Source organism: Eschscholzia californica, unplaced genomic scaffold, assembly GCF_041429995.1.
Source record: "Eschscholzia californica isolate CP2 unplaced genomic scaffold, dmEscCali1.0.p SCAF_4, whole genome shotgun sequence".
Taxonomy (NCBI): Eukaryota; Viridiplantae; Streptophyta; class Magnoliopsida; order Ranunculales; family Papaveraceae; genus Eschscholzia; species Eschscholzia californica.
This window is the reverse complement of record NW_028238461.1, coordinates 38806447-38822939: the sequence shown is the minus strand read 5'-3', so window position 1 is coordinate 38822939 and position 16493 is coordinate 38806447. Positions and strand designations below refer to the sequence as shown.

Below are 16493 nucleotides of genomic sequence, written 5' to 3'. Positions count from 1 at the left end.
ATTTTGCTAGTCCTCGAGCAAAACAGAAAAATATAACTAAACCCAATTCACCACTTTCGTAGGGAATCACGATTGCACTTAACACGTGCAACAAGCCGTTAAACCTCTAGGTTGCCCAAGAGGACGAGTTTTGTCTCGTGAGGGTTTGCAGTGAATATACCCACAAAATTCTAAAATTTCAAAAATCCAGAAGGGTCTAAATATGACATGGACCAAAAATGTTTATCCGAGATAAGTTTTTGAAAGCTATTAGAAACGAAATCCAAGTCAAGCAGACCATACAAATGCTAAAAATCCCTTCACTAGTAATCTAAACTCAAAGTGCACGTGACCAGCCAATATAAGTATCATTTCGGTTCTGAAAAGACAAGACCTTGATTACCGTCTCGATACATTTCGCCTCGACTACTGACTGCCTCATGGTCATACGCTCAATAATTAAAGTCACTCAAGAATGGTTCACTCTATGTGTTGGTATGAATATGGAAGAAAACTCAACACATAAAAAAAAGACAAACTAAATTTTTGATAAACGACTGATCTCAAAGAAGGAAACAACCACTAATACGGAATGGGGAAGCTAACCAACTCTTCTCACCTGATCTACTTTCTAACCATGCTTCCTAGAGGTCGATAGACTAAGGATGAACTAGAACTCCCGAGAACTCGACGTCTTCAAATCTTCAAGAACTACTTTGGGATAAACACAAGCATACATTTTTCTTTTTTTCTATATCTTTTTTTTTTTTTTGTACACTACTAGTAATAAAACTCAAAATAATACTTTCTTCACATTATTCTTTCCTTGGTAATATTCTCTTCACTTTGCTTCATGCCTTATTCTCAGGGTTCTAAATGATAAGGTTCCTATCTTCCTCTAGTTGACACTGTTTTCAAGTTTTCAGACTACAAGAGAAGGGTTCGCTTCCTGATGACATCCTTAGTGGTTGTAAAATTTGAACTCAGGAGACCAAATGGGTTCTTCTTACAATATTGCGAGGTTGAGTAGCTCTTCATTCTACTCAGAATTAGCTCAGAAGAGATCACTCAAAACAACAAGAAAGGCTCAGAATCTCACATAGGTTAAGTCTCCACTAATGATCGATTAAGTTCTCTCAGAAAAGTCAACTCTTCACCTATCTAACACTCACATGGCTAGTGCACAGACAACTTCAAGACTCGAAATTCATGGAAAAACCTTTAGCAAACGGATAGTCTGACAAACTAGACTCTATAACTATTAACAAACAAAAACAACTAGACTCACATTTTCAATCCAAAAATTTAAAAATTTTGAACCCTTTTGAATTGTTGAAATAAGGACTTAGCAAAAATTTCAATCCCCTATTCCCAAACTTAAACCGAACATTGTCCTCAATGTTCTGAAGACTATGCAAAAAATAACAGGATGAGGAAAGATATTATCTGGTCCAAGGACCTAACAGTGGGTTGCCTCCCAGAAACCGCTAAGTTTAACGTCTTCAGCCAGACGAAACAGATGATTCAAAAAAATAGAAAAGATTATACCTACTGGATTACAAAAGCGTAACTAACTGTAAACCAATAATCGATAGATCTGTGGGTCCACCCAAAACACAAAGTTTTCAGTGAACGATAGTGTCACACTTAAATAATTCAGTGATAGTGTAAGTGAGACTATCAAGAAAGAAGGGCGATCCCCAAACTTAGACGATAATAAGGTCGTTAAGTTTGGTACTGCACCAGAAAGAGCACAAATCGTATAAAATGGGTCTTCATATGGATGATCGACAGTGGGAGTGAGTGCTTCAAAATCTACACATGGTTTTGAGGGACAAAATGCAAAGTAATCTAGAGGACTATCAATGACACCCGGACTTAAACTAGGATTCTCTAAAACAGGTACTTCGGGTTCCTTCAATGGAGAAACCCTACTATCAGACTCACAATCCCTAGAAATTGGTTCAGATAAACCTTCTCTGATCTCTTTTATCATGATGTAATCAGGGTCCTTGAAGAATTCTGGATCTTCACCCAAGTCAAACGAGTCATCACTCTCATTTAATAGATTGAGCACCCATGACTCATCATCCTAAGTTGAGTCAAACGACTTCGAATCATCTTCAGCTCTAGTGAACCCTTCATTATGGTCTGAATGGATTTCAAGTTCGATACAATAAGAGGATATCTCAATATCGGGCTCCATCGTTTCTGAGATTTTAGTCTCAATAACGATGTTGTCGGGAGAACTGTACTCCTCTAAAATTGTATCCTCGTCATCATAGTACACAGGACACTGTGGACCGTACTATACATTCTCATGGTGATCTTCTTCTATAATACTGGTTGTTATTTCTTGTAGAGGTCTACAGATATTGTCAGTCTTTTCTTCTAAAGTCTGACAAAACTCGAAAGTACTCTTTTGAAGATCACTAACAGTTTGGGTCAATGCAGATGATGATAAAGATGAAGAGTCAATAGTTTCAACGTTATCCCATTGAGGTTGAGACACATTTAAAGCATAAGACTCTTCAATAATCTTCCTTAACATGCTCATAGTTTCAGCCAACAAAGATGATCCTAAAGATGGAGAGTCAACCTTTTCACCGTTATCCCATTGAGATTGAGCCTTGTGTAAGGCATAAGACTCTTCAATAATCATCCTTTGCGTACTGATGGCTTCGAAAGTAATCTTTTGAAGATCACTAACGACTTGGACTAACGAAGGTGATGCTAAAGATGAAGGATCAACAGTTTCACCTTTATCCCATTGAGGTTGAGATACGTGTGAAGCATAAAATTCTTCGTTATAATACAAGTAAGAGTCATTAGTTTCAATGTTTTCCCATTGTGGTTGGGACACATTTGGAGCATAAGACTCTCTACTATAATGCATGTAAGATGATCTATTAGGATATCTATAATATGGTTCATAACCTTCTTGAGGTTGAATAATAATCCCTACGACCATCATTATGCTTATTGTCTCTAGGATGACTACTACTATTCTCCCCATTTGCTAAATACCACAATGGTAGATTTGAAGAACTCTCGTCCCTTCTGCCATTATGTTGGGACCACGATCTATCCATTTCTCATCAATTTTTTATTTTTTTTAATCGAAAACCGGGGAAGCACTACGAAGATCCTAGAAGGAAAACAACCACAATGAAGCTGACTCAACCACGCAACCTAAACAAAATCTGGACGACTGACAGGTTGGTCAATTTCACTTAAAAGTCTAGACAGCTCCTATATTGTAAGAAAGCCTGAACTATAATTGTTATGAGGGTTAATCCGTCAAAGTAATACGGTCAAACAATTCTTTTAGACGACCAACGATGAACGTTGTGATAGCCGTCCAACCTTCGGTAACGTTTCCTCTTCTCGAGGTGACTTTCTAAAGAATTGAGTGACTTTTTCCTTTTAGGAATGCCCAAATAAAAATTAAGTCCCTGAATTGTTTCAAAGATCCTATAAGCTTGATACCCTAAGGCCAATGTCTAAACCAGATTTTAATTTAAGTGAGGTTTGGGATTCGCAACGTTGTTTCCTAAATGGGCAAGGGATCGGTGATGAAATTTGACTCCTATCTTGTATTGGGGTTTGTGCCCTTACTAAAGTCGATTAAACTAAGCAGTTCGTCAAATCAATGAGGCACACAAAAAACATCCAAGTACCCACTTACAGGGGATTCGTGGGTGGTCAGAGAAATTACCTCCCGTTTAAGACGGGCGATGACCTTTGAGGACGACCCGGGCCACTCTTCCCTTAAGTGTCCGAACCCGAGGCTTCGTTTGATTTTTCGGTTACAATTTAAAAGCCCTCTAATTTAGGGTCAAAACATTAATCCAAAAAAATAAAATTAAGAAAGTCTAAAGTCTCTCTCTCACCAAAAATAAAATAAATAAATAAAATAAAATTGTAAATTTCTTCTTTTTGACTTCTCCTCCTTGTTTGCGCCTTCTCTTTCGCTCCTTAATGCCATACACACCAAAAATAGAGAAGCAAGTCAAAGTGGCCAAAAATCAAAACTTACCAAAAATAAAAACTTTCCAAGATTAGAACAAATTTAAAACATGGTCCCCGGCAGCGGCTCCAAAAACTTGATGGGCCTAGAAAGTTTCCTAAATAGGTCACCACCCGCAAGTATACGGGCGTCAAGTAATAGTTCCGGTAAGACCGGTTCGTTCCTCAGAGACTAAGTGAAATCTATTCTAAAACTAAGAAGTAATAAGATTTTTCAAATGTTTTGATTTTGGTTTTGGTTTAAAAATAAAATATATAAAATATTAAAACAAATAAAAAGATGAACTCAAATGGGGGAGAGGTCTAGGTTTTAGGAATTCACCACATAAAGTCACCTTTAGAAACAAATACTTAAAATGGTTAATTCTCTCTTTTTTTATAACTCAGAATTTCGGATAATGAACTATCCTAATTCCTGGAGATGTTTTTGTTAAAACCGAATAAAACATAACGATGTAATCATTTTATTTTAAATAAATAAATCTCTAAACTATTATCTATCAATCGGTAAGTATGCATCATCAAAGGATTCAACCTAAGTATGATGCATCAAACTAAAAGTATAGATAATGAATTAAAAATCTATTTATCAAACTAAAATGAATTAAACTATGAAGCATTAATCAAGAGTTAATCAATAAAAATATGTCTCTAAAAGATCAAAAATGGGTTTCATCGTAAAATCCTAGATGGAGAGTCTTAGCTAATCATGATCGAGATTTAAATAAATATGAAGAATAAAAGAGAAAGGAAGAAAATTTAACTTTTTCTGCTATTTTCAAACCAAACAGAGCCTTAGGGAAGTGATTTCCTTCTGTTTCTCCAGAATTCTGCCAAACGCAACCTCAGGGAAAACGATTTTCTCGTCTTCCCGGAAATGGATTCCCTGTGGGAAAATTATTTTCTCACCTTCTGCAATTCTCTTTTTCTCTCTAACTTTCTGTTTTTATGTTTCTCTTCTCGCTCTTTCTATAACTCTTAATAGCAACAGTAAATAAGAACAATTAATAACCAAGTTGATACGAATCAAAGAAGAAGAAGAAGATTGAAACTTTGTTTCTTTTAATCTTTTCTCTCTCTATACAACCTCTCTCTCTCTAATGTAATCTCTCTCTCTACTGTATTGTAATTTCTCTCTCTCACAGAGAAGGAGATAACAAAAACAGAAAAAGAAAAATGCAAAAGAAAACGAGTGAGATGATGATGGCTCCTTAACCGAGCTCTTTCTCTCTCTCTCTATAACTCTTTCTCTCCTCTTAAAATTATAGCAATGAAGCTCAAGAGAAGAAGAGATTGAGATGTTGTTGTCCTCTGTCCCTCCAAAACCCAACTGCTCTTCCCTGTTATCTTTCCCTACTTTATAGGTAGAAGAAGAAGAATTAAAACAGACCAAAAAAAACTAGTCAATCCTATCTTGATTCTCTAAATAAAATCTGCAATCAGTCTCCAGCTATCTTTCTCTGATTTTATCTCTTTCAAAAGGTAAGAGTATTTAGCCATTTATCACTCTCTCTACTGTAGAATACACCTTCCAGCCGAGAGCTCTCTCAAATCTTCACTCAAATTCGGTTTCATCTCTTTCTTTGAAGAAGCCGTGAAAACCACGAGTTTATTTGAAGAGTACTTACTAATTCTTTTGTGCATAAACGTAGATGAATTTAAGTATTTGTTTTTTTTTATGGCAATGATGTATTTGTTTGTGTTATATGTTGAAGAGTTTAATCATATGAAGTTCGATGTTTTATAGTTTTTTTTCATTCTCTCTTTAGTCTTTTCTGCATAAATGTTGATGAGTTTAATGTATTTGTTTTTTTTATGGCAATAATGTATTTGTTTGTGTTATATGTTGAAGAGTTTAATCATTTGAAGTCCGATGGTTTATTGTACTTTTTTTTTCTGTTTAGTAGTTACTAATTATTTTCTGCATAAATGTTGATGAGTTTAATGTATTTTTCTTTTATGGCAATAATGTATTTGTGTGTGTTATATGTTGAAGAGTTTAATCATATTAAGTTCCAAGGTTTATGATTTTTTTTCTTTCTCTCTTTAGGTGTTTTTTTCCAGTTTTTCATCAATCTTTCAAATTTTAGACAAACCTAAAAAAATTTCCCTTGCATTTAGGATGTAAAAAGGTGAAACCCCATCGAAGTGGTCAGATTAATACAAACCAAATTAAACTGACAACACCAATGTATGATTAACTAATATATAAAATGCACGTTTAGGTTTGAGTTTAATCAAACGTGCATGCTCCAATATGCCTATTTTTACAAATACACCAACGAAGAGTTTAATCAAATGCACGTTTAGGTTTACTAATATATAAAATGATTTTCTTTTCAACTTCATTAGTTTTCTAATGTATTTTTACGATAAAATACGTTACTAAATGTGTTTGGAGAAAATATTGAGAAGAATAGTTACTAATTCTTTTCTGTATAAATGTTGATGAGTTTAATGTATTTTTTTTTTATGGGAATAATGTATTTCTTTGTGTTATACGTTGAAGAGTTTAATCATCTGTGGGAGATTAGTTTCTGGTTGGGGAAGTAGGTTTGTTGTCTTCTTTATAGAAAGGAATTTCATTTTAAGGAAAAGGGTCTTGTATTTTGTTTATGGATTGAGAAAAGCAGTTCCGAATTGTTTATGATCAGGTTTAGTTTTGATTGCTTGGCATCATTTGTTCGATAAGAAAGTTGCGACTCAAGTGAAGGATAAAACACTACGTTTTGTTATAACTAAGATCTTGATTTATTTGTTGACTGGTAAACTGATATGGCTTGTGAAAACCCTCCTTGTGAAAGTTCTCGCTTCGTCGTTTCATGTGAGTACTTATTTCGATCGAATTCAAGATTCTTTGTTTAACCAGTATGTAATTGAGACGTTATCGGGTTCGCCATTGTTTGAGATTGAGAAGAACCAGGAAGAAGATGAAGAAGTAATGGCTGAAGTTCAACAACTTCCGAATGCAGGAGCTAAAATGCTGGTTGATCTAAGTGCTACAGCTTTGCCACCAACGAAAAGCGAGAAGATAATTGGAAGTGGGGGACTACAAAATACTCCCAAGATTGGTAAGTGTGCTAAGTCTGGAGGAGCAACTCCTAGGCAGGAAGACGAAGCAATCACCATTGATCAATTTCACAAATTGAACCAGAAAAATGTCTCTGATTGGAGAATGAAGAGATTAATGAAAGTAGTTCGTCATGGAGTATTGTCTACAGTTGATGAGCAGATACATGATTCGACTCCCGAAGATGAATCTGCAACACCCACATTCGGAGAATAATCATGAACACTTTACTCGTAAGATTGAGATGTAATCAACCACAACGGCGTTAGCCAAGAGGGATCTTCCGCGCCCGTAGGGCGCGGTGGGAACCTAGTTCTTGGAACAACAACTCCAACTCTAGTCTGTCTTCTGGCGAAAAAACCATTTTTTACCTAAAATTTTCAGCTTCAGTTTCGCTTCAATAATTCATATCCAACTTCAGCTTCTCTTTATGTCTAAAATTTGTATAAGTAGGAAACGCGCGTGTGAATTTTTTGTGGGTGTGCGAAAAACGTGTGTGATTTTGTGTATGTACGAAACACATGTTTTAACTATTTTTGAAATACTTTTTTTTCCAAAGTTGAAAAATTATTCGGAGAACGACACGTTGGTATGTATTGTAATTATTAATGTGTGATTTTTTGTTAGAGTTAAAAAAACTAATCAAAGTTTTAAAAAATTAAATTAATTACATTAAAAAAGGAAAAAACTGGATAAAGATTTTACCCAACGGTCACGTTGGGAATCCTTCAATCGACCCTAATGTTAGGGTCGACTAAAGGCGTCGGTCAGGGCTCAGCCCCAAACCGAGTGACCTTGGATGGCCTGGCTGAGACCAAAAATTTAAAGTTTTTGCCTCAGCCAGACCTAGGTTGGATTTGCTCTAAGGGCCAAAATTTCTATTGAGTGTTTCATTGGACTGTTTTTTACAGAGTATTTTTAAGTGGTCACGTAGGAAATAGATCATTTAGATATTCACTTTTCACACCTGAAAATTAGGATTTTTAGAGTTTTTCTAAAGTCTTATTGGAGATGTTTTAACTCTTTGCTCAAGAAAGGAGTCAAATCAGATCATATTTGTATCTTCTAGTCTAGATAATCAGGATGACTTAGTAGTTCATCGAGATCCTTTAAACTAAGTTGGTCAATGTCACTGTTCTGTGACTTTGTTGGATTGTGATTGCTACAAAGGGCCTTGGGAGTTTTCATGGTATTTTCGTAACAGTTAAAGGAGGACCCTTGGTAGTGCGGGGAATTTAAAGAAGTTCACGATGAAAACAATGCTCTTTCACTATCCGAGAAAGAAAAAGAAAAAGAAACTTTTATGAAAATTCTAAGCCCAGACCACATATTTGATCCATGTGCAATTATGGGAGAAGAATTTCGTGTTTCAAATCATAAGATTTTCCCACATGAATTTTTGTTGTCATGGGTTTCATCTCCTGAATTTCAGATAAACCCTAGAAACTCAATCGCTGGTCTACAATTATTCGATCACCTTCAATGGTGGACAATGGGAAGGACAATAACACCCTAACCATTTTTGACAGCGATACTAGAGATGGTGTTCTTCCTTCAAACAACGATCCTGTTAGTATAACAAGAGGAGGAGGAAGTAGGTTTGCTACTTTTGAAAACGATCAAGAAGAAGTAGTGTTGAAGATGAAAATAATGATTCAATAAGCGTTTTTACTTCTAGGTTAGATAACAAACCTGTAAAGAAATGATTCTCTGTATCCTTCCACAAGGGATTCAGAGTGATTTATATTGATTTATCTTTTGGTAGTTACATGACTTAGTCAATATACAGATTACATAAACCAAAACAGAATTTCAAAATTCAAATATCAATCTTAGTTTAACTGATTCCTAATTTGTAGGATCAGATATCTCTATCATTCCCCCTCAAGCTGAACGGACTGATCTTTAAGTGAAAGCTTGGAGCATAGAAATTGATGTCTTGCCTTAACCAGCCCTTTGGTGAAAATATCCGCAATTTGGTCTTTAGTTGATACAAACTCCACATGTAAGGAACCCCGATTTACTCGCTCTCGTACAAAATGGTAATCAAGGTCAATGTGTTTTGTGCGAGAGTGAAGTATTGGATTATGCGCCATGTATGTGGCACTAATATTGTCACAGAAAATTGTTGGAGGATATTTTAGAAAAACTCCGACATCTTTAAGCAAATGCTGAATCCATACAGTCTCAGCAATAGCAAATGCCATTGCCCTATACTCGGCTTCAGTGCTACTTCTTGACACTGTTGGCTGCTTTTTAGAAGTCCATGAAATCATATGGTTGCCTAAGAAAACACAACTACCTGACACAGATCTTCTAGTGTCAGGGTCGCCGGCCCAATCAGCATCCGAATAACCATTAATATGAGTTTCCAAACCATTCAACTGAAAACCAGAATTCGATGAATAAAATAAGCCTCGTCCAAGGGTTCCTTTCAAGTATCGTAGGATTCGTTTGACTGCACTAAAATGTATATTGGTTGGAGATTGCATAAATTGGCAAACTTGATTTACCGAATAGGTTATATCAGGCCGTGTGAGAGATAAATATTGAAGGGCTCCAACAAGGGAACGATATAGTGTAACGTCAGTAAAAGGTTCCCCATCAGATTGGGACATTTTCTTTCCACATGAACTCGGTGTCGAGACTGGTTTTGATAAGAATAAATCAATCTTATTTAACAAGTCCAAAGTATACCTTGATTGAGTAATGAAAATGCCAAATTCTGTCCTCTTTAATTCCATACCAAGAAAATTGTGTACATCGCCCAAATTTGTCATTGAGAACTCCTGATTCAAGTGGGAGATGATAGAAGATAAAGTGGTCGAATCTGAGCCGGTAATAAGTATATCGTCCACATACAGTAATAAAATTGTAATCGAATTAGGAGTTTGATAGACAAATAGAGATGTATCCGATTTGGAACCAATAAAACCCAATTCTTGGAGGTATGCTGTAAATCGAGTAAACCACGCACGAGGAGCTTGTTTAAGCCCGTAAATTGCTTTATGTAAACGACAAACATGAATTGGAAAATTTTTATCTACAAAACCAACTAGTTGCTGCATATAAACTTCGGTATCAAGAAAACCATGCAAGAACGCATTTTTGACGTCGAGTTGTTTAATTGGCCACCCCGATGTAATAGCAATACTCAAAATGAGACGGATCGTGGCTGGTTTGACAACCGTAGAAAAGGTTTCGTCATAATCCAGTCCATGTTTTTTAGAATAACCTTTCGCCACTAAAAGGGCTTTAAAACGATCCACACTCCCATCACTCTTTGTTTTAACTCTATATACCCATTTGCAGCCGATCAAATTCATGTCATTCTTCCGACGAACTAAAGACCATGTTTTGTTTCTCAAGAGAGCATTAAACTCATCTCTCATTGCTGCACACCACTTAGGATTATTGTTGGCATCCGTAAAACAACTTGGTTCCATCGGTAATGGTGGAACAGTAGAAAGAAAAGCAGTGGAGATATTGTGGTTAGATGCAAGCAAAGAAGTAATAACCTTAGGTTTAGATATACCTTCTTTTGACCGAGTCGTCATTGGATGTGTGGGTCGAACCAACGACGGAGGAGTTGGGACTGACACGGTCTGATTTTCAGGAGGTTCTGCAGTGACGGTGATGGCATTATCCTCAGCTGGAGACGAAGTGTTAATTGATGAAGACGTCGGGGAAGAAGAAGACAATGGTGAAGATGGGGACATTGATATTTGATTTGGCTGTTGTTGGGTTGAGTGATTAAAATCTAGAAAAACCCACTTAGGTGCATCATCAATCTTGATTTCTTTAGAGACATCATGCATCGATGGTGAAGCAAACGGAAATAAATTTTCGTCAAAAAGCACATCTCTTGAAATAAAAGTACGACTTGTTTTCGGATCAAAACACTTGTAACCTTTATGGAAATCACTGTATCCTATGAAAACACAAGGATAACTCTTATATTCTAACTTGTTTTTCCGATATGGAGTCAAAAGTGGGTAACACCGGCAACCGAATACTTTCAAAAACTCATAATTTGGTTGTTGGTCAAATAACAATGAAAATGGTGTCTGATTTTTCAAAATTGGAGTTGGTAATTGATTTATCAAATATGTTGCCGTATGAAATGCATCAGGCCAAAATAATTTTGGAAGGTGACTCTGATGTAGTAGAGCCAAACCAGTTTCGACAATATGTCGAATTTTTCTTTCAGCCATCCCGTTTTGTTGTGGGGTGTGGGGGCATGAAACCTGATGTGAAATTCCACTTTGTGAAATAAAAGTAGTAAAAAGATGTGATGAATATTCACCCCCACCATCACTCTGAAAAATTTTAATTTTTCGTTCAAAACGGTTTTCAACAAGGGATTTAAAAATTTTAAAACATTGAAATACTTCAGATTTTTCTTTTAGAAAATAAATCCAAGAGGAACGAGTATTCTCATCGACTAAGAGCAAAAAGTAACGATGACCAAGTGAAGATGCAACCGGAGAGGGACCCCATAGATCCGAATGAATGATAGAAATTGGAACTTTTGAATAATTTGTAGAACTGGTATACGGAAGACGGTGGTGCTTCGATAACACACAACTTTCACATATGTTATTTGAAACTGATTCATCAAGGACTGAAATAGTTTTATTAGATAGAATTTGATTGAAACAACGAGCATGAGGATGCCCTAGGCGCATATGCCAGACATTGCTTTTTATTTTGGTACCTAAGTAGCAGGAATTTAAAGACCTAACATTTTTATTAAAATCACGAAATGCCTTCTCCACACTGATAGAGTCCTCCCTTTTTTAAGACCGTGAAGGACTAGCTTCCCCGTTCGTCGGTCCTGCACAAAGAAATGATACCGGTCAAATAGAACAAAGCAATCAAGATCATTGGTTAGTTGAGAAACAGATAATAAATTTTTGGATATAGAAGGCACATGAAAGACATGATATGGACCTCGATTAATCATACTCGAAGCATCATTTGTCATGTGGTTAGAGGCTCCCGAGTCAGCATAGTAGTTTGGATCAGCCGAGATCTCACTTGGTTGGTATGCAGCGAAAGATTGAGGGACATCATTCGGTTGGTATGAGTGATCATCCCGGTGGTAACAGTAGTATGCTGTGTGCCCTGTACGCCCACAAATTTGGCAAACAACTTGCTGATTTGGGCTGCCAAGAATGGAGTTTTGGCTTGGTGTGAAGCAATTTTGAGATGAACCTGACTGATTTTGATAGTTGGAACGACCTCTTCCTCGACCCCTCGAATCAGAACGTCCTCCTCGGTATCCACCTCTCGATATATAAGATTGACGAGGATATTTTTGGTTTGAGTACTTAGATTGATATGGCTGAGCTGATTTTGCCACCAAGGCAGTGGAAACAGATGCATTAGAAAGGGATTGTTGCTGACTGAGTTTCATTTCCTGTGTATAAAGGAAGGGCTGGAGTTGACTAAAGGAGGGAAGGTTTTCTCTTGTCTTTATGGTAGTGACAAAGGTTGAATACTCATTACCTAGACCTCTAAGGGTATGGAGAACTAACTCTATATCAGGAACAGGAGCATGGGACGCAGAAATGGCATTGGAGATTTCTTTTATCTTACCAATATATTCAGCCATTGATAATGTGTTCTTCTGAATAGTTTGTAGCTGAAGAATGAGTTGCGATTTTCTAGCGGTATTCTGAGCACTAAAGGTGTCTTGTAAGTAGGAGAACAGGTCTTTAGAAGTTTGGAAGTCTGGAGTCTGACATAAGATTGATGGAGAGAGGGTGGTATGAAGCCAACTTATCAAGGTTTGATCTATTCTAGTCCACTGTAAAAAGGCTGGATTAGGGATTTCGAGATTAGTTTCTGGATTATGAATCATAGAGGGAGGTGGGGTTGAAGATGGTTCAACATAGCTAAAAAGATCCTGAGATTTCATGATGGGTACAACCTGCTTTTTCCAAGTAAGGAAGTTGGTGTTATCAAGCTTTATTGAAACTAATGGAACTAGATTTGTGAGGCTAGGGTAGTGGTAAGGTGTTGTGGTGGAGGTGGAGGAGGAGTTAGTTGCTGAAGCCATTAAAGTCAGAGACTAGAAACAGAGTTTGAAGTCGAGGAGAAAAACCTAAGCTCGTGATACCATGTAAAGAAATGATTCTCTGTATCCTTCCACAAGGGATTCAGAGTGATTTATATTGATTTATCTTTTGGTAGTTACATGACTTAGTCAATATACAGATTACATAAACCAAAACAGAATTTCAAAATTCAAATATCAATCTTAGTTTGACTGATTCCTAATTTGTAGGATCAGATATCTCTATCAAAACCAACAAGGCTTGCTAAGTTAAGGCAAAGAATGACTCCTTAAAAGCTAAGTCTGAGAAAGATTAGCAAAGGAGAACATGGGAATGGTTTAAAATTACGGACTATTCGACCGTGATTAGGTAGGTTTCATCAGGCGGAATTGTTGTTAAGGATGAATTGGTAAAGGGAATTCTTTCTCACTGATAATATTCAATCATCTGGAGCTAATAGTGTTAGGGAAGAACGCTTGAAGAGAGAGGAAGAAGCAGAATGACTCAAGTTTGTATGCTTTGCAAATGGCGGAATTGACGAGCAATTGATTTGGTTGACAAGATTGACACTTATCTTTTCAACGCAACTACCTAATATGCTCAAGGAGCACATTGTTCATCTTGTGAAGCACAGAAGCCACAAATCTGTAATGATTAACAAGTATAGTGTGGTTGTTGGAGGCATCATGTATCGTCCCTGTCTTAGTAAAAATTTTGGGGAGATTGTGTTTTGTACAATTACAACAGTTCAACAAGTAAAAGGCTACGGAACGAGATTGACAAATCAATGGAAACAACACGCTCGTGGCGTTGATGGGCTTACTTAGTTTCAAACTTATGTAGACAACAATGTTGTCAGCTATTTTGCTAAGCAGGGGTTCACAAAGGAGATTTATTTAGAGAAAGATATCTGGCGAGGGATTATTAAAAATTATGTTGGAGGAATCCTTAGTGAATGCAAAATCGACCCTAAGCTTCCATACAAGGATTTGTCAATTTTGGTTCGTTGACAGTGTGATGTATTAACTCGGGGATTTCATAAGTTGACATATTATGATATATTTAGATTCTATAAACTTCATAAAGATGAACGTGGGAAGGAAAATTTGGAGTGTCATATCAACAATACATGTTTCAACCTTGAAAACTTAATTGAAGTTGGTTACGTTTATACTTTGGCTCTTGATGACGAATTTCATGAAGATGTCGAGATGAATGTTCTTCATTCACTAAAGTTAATTTTGCAAGAATCATTGTCATATGAGATTCAGTATGAGGTGAGCGATTTCTTGCAAATTAGTATCCTTCACTTCTAATGCAAACTTTGTTCAAAGTGTGAGTTACGAATAGCCTTGGTGGAATTCATCTTATGCGGGTACATCAAACTTTTCTTAACCAAACGGTTCGGGACGAACCTCTTGAGAGAAGGGCAGGCTGATGTAGATAAAGTCGGACTGGACGACCTCATCAATGGGCCTCTTGGTCGAATCATCTAGAAGGCCAATCGACCGAGCCCATTAGGGTTAGTAGTAAGTGTCTAAGTTTGGCCTGATTCTCATTGAGTCTAGGTTTAGGAAGTTGCTATGTTTAAGTATGTTCGATATTTAGGAATCCTAGTTTCAATCTATCTAATAGAGTCCACGTTCCTATAAAAGGGGCGTTAAGTTTGTCATTAAAGATCATCTTGAAGCGAATTATCAATCAAAGTTTTGCATTTTATAGTTATTCTTATCGTTCTTCGTTCAAGTTTATTATCTTCTTTATTTTCGCTGCGTTTACATCACAATCTAAACCTTAGAAATCACCTAACAAAATCCCTTGAAGCTTTTAATACATCTTCTAAACCCTAGAAACCAGTTAATTTTGAACCCTAAAACATGTTTTTGATCACATCTAAACATATTAGGTTTGTTTCCCATGTTTTTAGAGTTTAGTGATTAGAAAAAAAATAAATCTTAGGAGAAGAAGATGAAGAAAAGAAGAAATACTTGGAAAGAGTTTAGAATCTTAAAGGGTTATTTCCCTAATGGCCCCCTACTTTGTGACCAGCTTCCTGCCTAGCCCCCTACTTTACAAGAAATGCCCATATGGCCCCCTTCCGTTATAACACCGTTACTCTCTCTCTTCCATTTCTTTTCTCTCTCCTCCAACATGTTTTCTCTCTCTGCCACCTCGTTAAAAACTGCCAACTCATCATCCAACTCATCATCTTCTCCGGGAAGGTCGCCGGTCGACCAATTTCCGGCTGGCGAACTTTAAACCTAAAAAAAAAAAAAAAAAAAAATTTTTTCATCTCTCCTCTCTCTCTCTCTCTAAAAAAAATAAAATAAAATTTTTTTTTTCACCTCCCTCTCTCTCAACTCCGGCGAAGGGGGTTACCCTTCGCCGGAGGACCTTTAAGGTCTGCCGGAACAGACCATGAAGGTCTGTTCCGGCAGACCTTAAAGGTCTGCACGAGCAGATCTGGAAGGTCTGCCGGAACAGACCAGGAAGGTCTATTCCGGCAGACCTTAAAGGTTTGCCGGAGCAGACCTTGATCTGCTCGAGCAGACCTTCCAGATCTGCCGGAGCAGACCTTGATCTGCTCGAGCAGATCAAGGTCTGCCGGAACAGACCTTCCTGGTCTGTTCCGGCAGATCTGGAAGGTCTGCTCGAGTAGACCTTTAAGGTCTGCCGGAACAGACCTTCATGGTCTGTTCCGGCAGACCTTAAAGGTCCTCCGACGAAGGGTAACCCCCTTCGCCGGAGTTGAGAGAGAGAGAGGGAGGTGAAAAAAAAAATTTTTTTTTTTTTTTTAGAGACAAAGAGAGAAGAGAGATGAAATTTTTTTTTTTTTTTTTAGGTTTAAAGGTCGCCGGCCGGCAATTTCCGGTCGGCGACCTTCTAGGAGAAGATGATGAGTTGGATGATGAGTTGGCAGGTTTTAACGAGGTGGCAGAGAGAGAAAACATGTTGGAGGAGAGAGAAAAGAAATGGAAGAGAGAGAGTAACGGTGTTATAACGGAAGGGGGCCATATGGGTATTTCTTGTAAAGTAGGGGGCTAGGCAGGAAGCTGGTCACAAAGTAGGGGGCCATTAGGGAAATAACCCAATCTTAAAAAGATTTTGTTAAGTTTATATTTCGGGTCCATGGGTTTTAAGTCCAAAATAAAGTTCAAAAAAAGCTTAAGGTCCAATCTTCCCAGAAAATAGGTTTTTAGTCCTTTTCGTTTTGTAAGAAACATTGTTGATAAATAACGTGTTATGTATGACACATATAAAAAAAATGAAATAAAGTATGGAAAACATGAAATAAAGTATGAAACTTTAACAATAAATAACAGTTAATTTATGAAACAAAACAAGAACTTTTA

General features: G+C 36.9%; 1 pseudogene; it reads left to right on the top strand.

Moving 5' to 3' along the window:
• Window positions 1-2654: 2654 nt before the first annotated feature.
• On the top strand, window positions 2655-7294 carry LOC147544562 (mechanosensitive ion channel protein 8 pseudogene; annotated as a pseudogene).
• Window positions 7295-16493: the final 9199 nt, after the last annotated feature.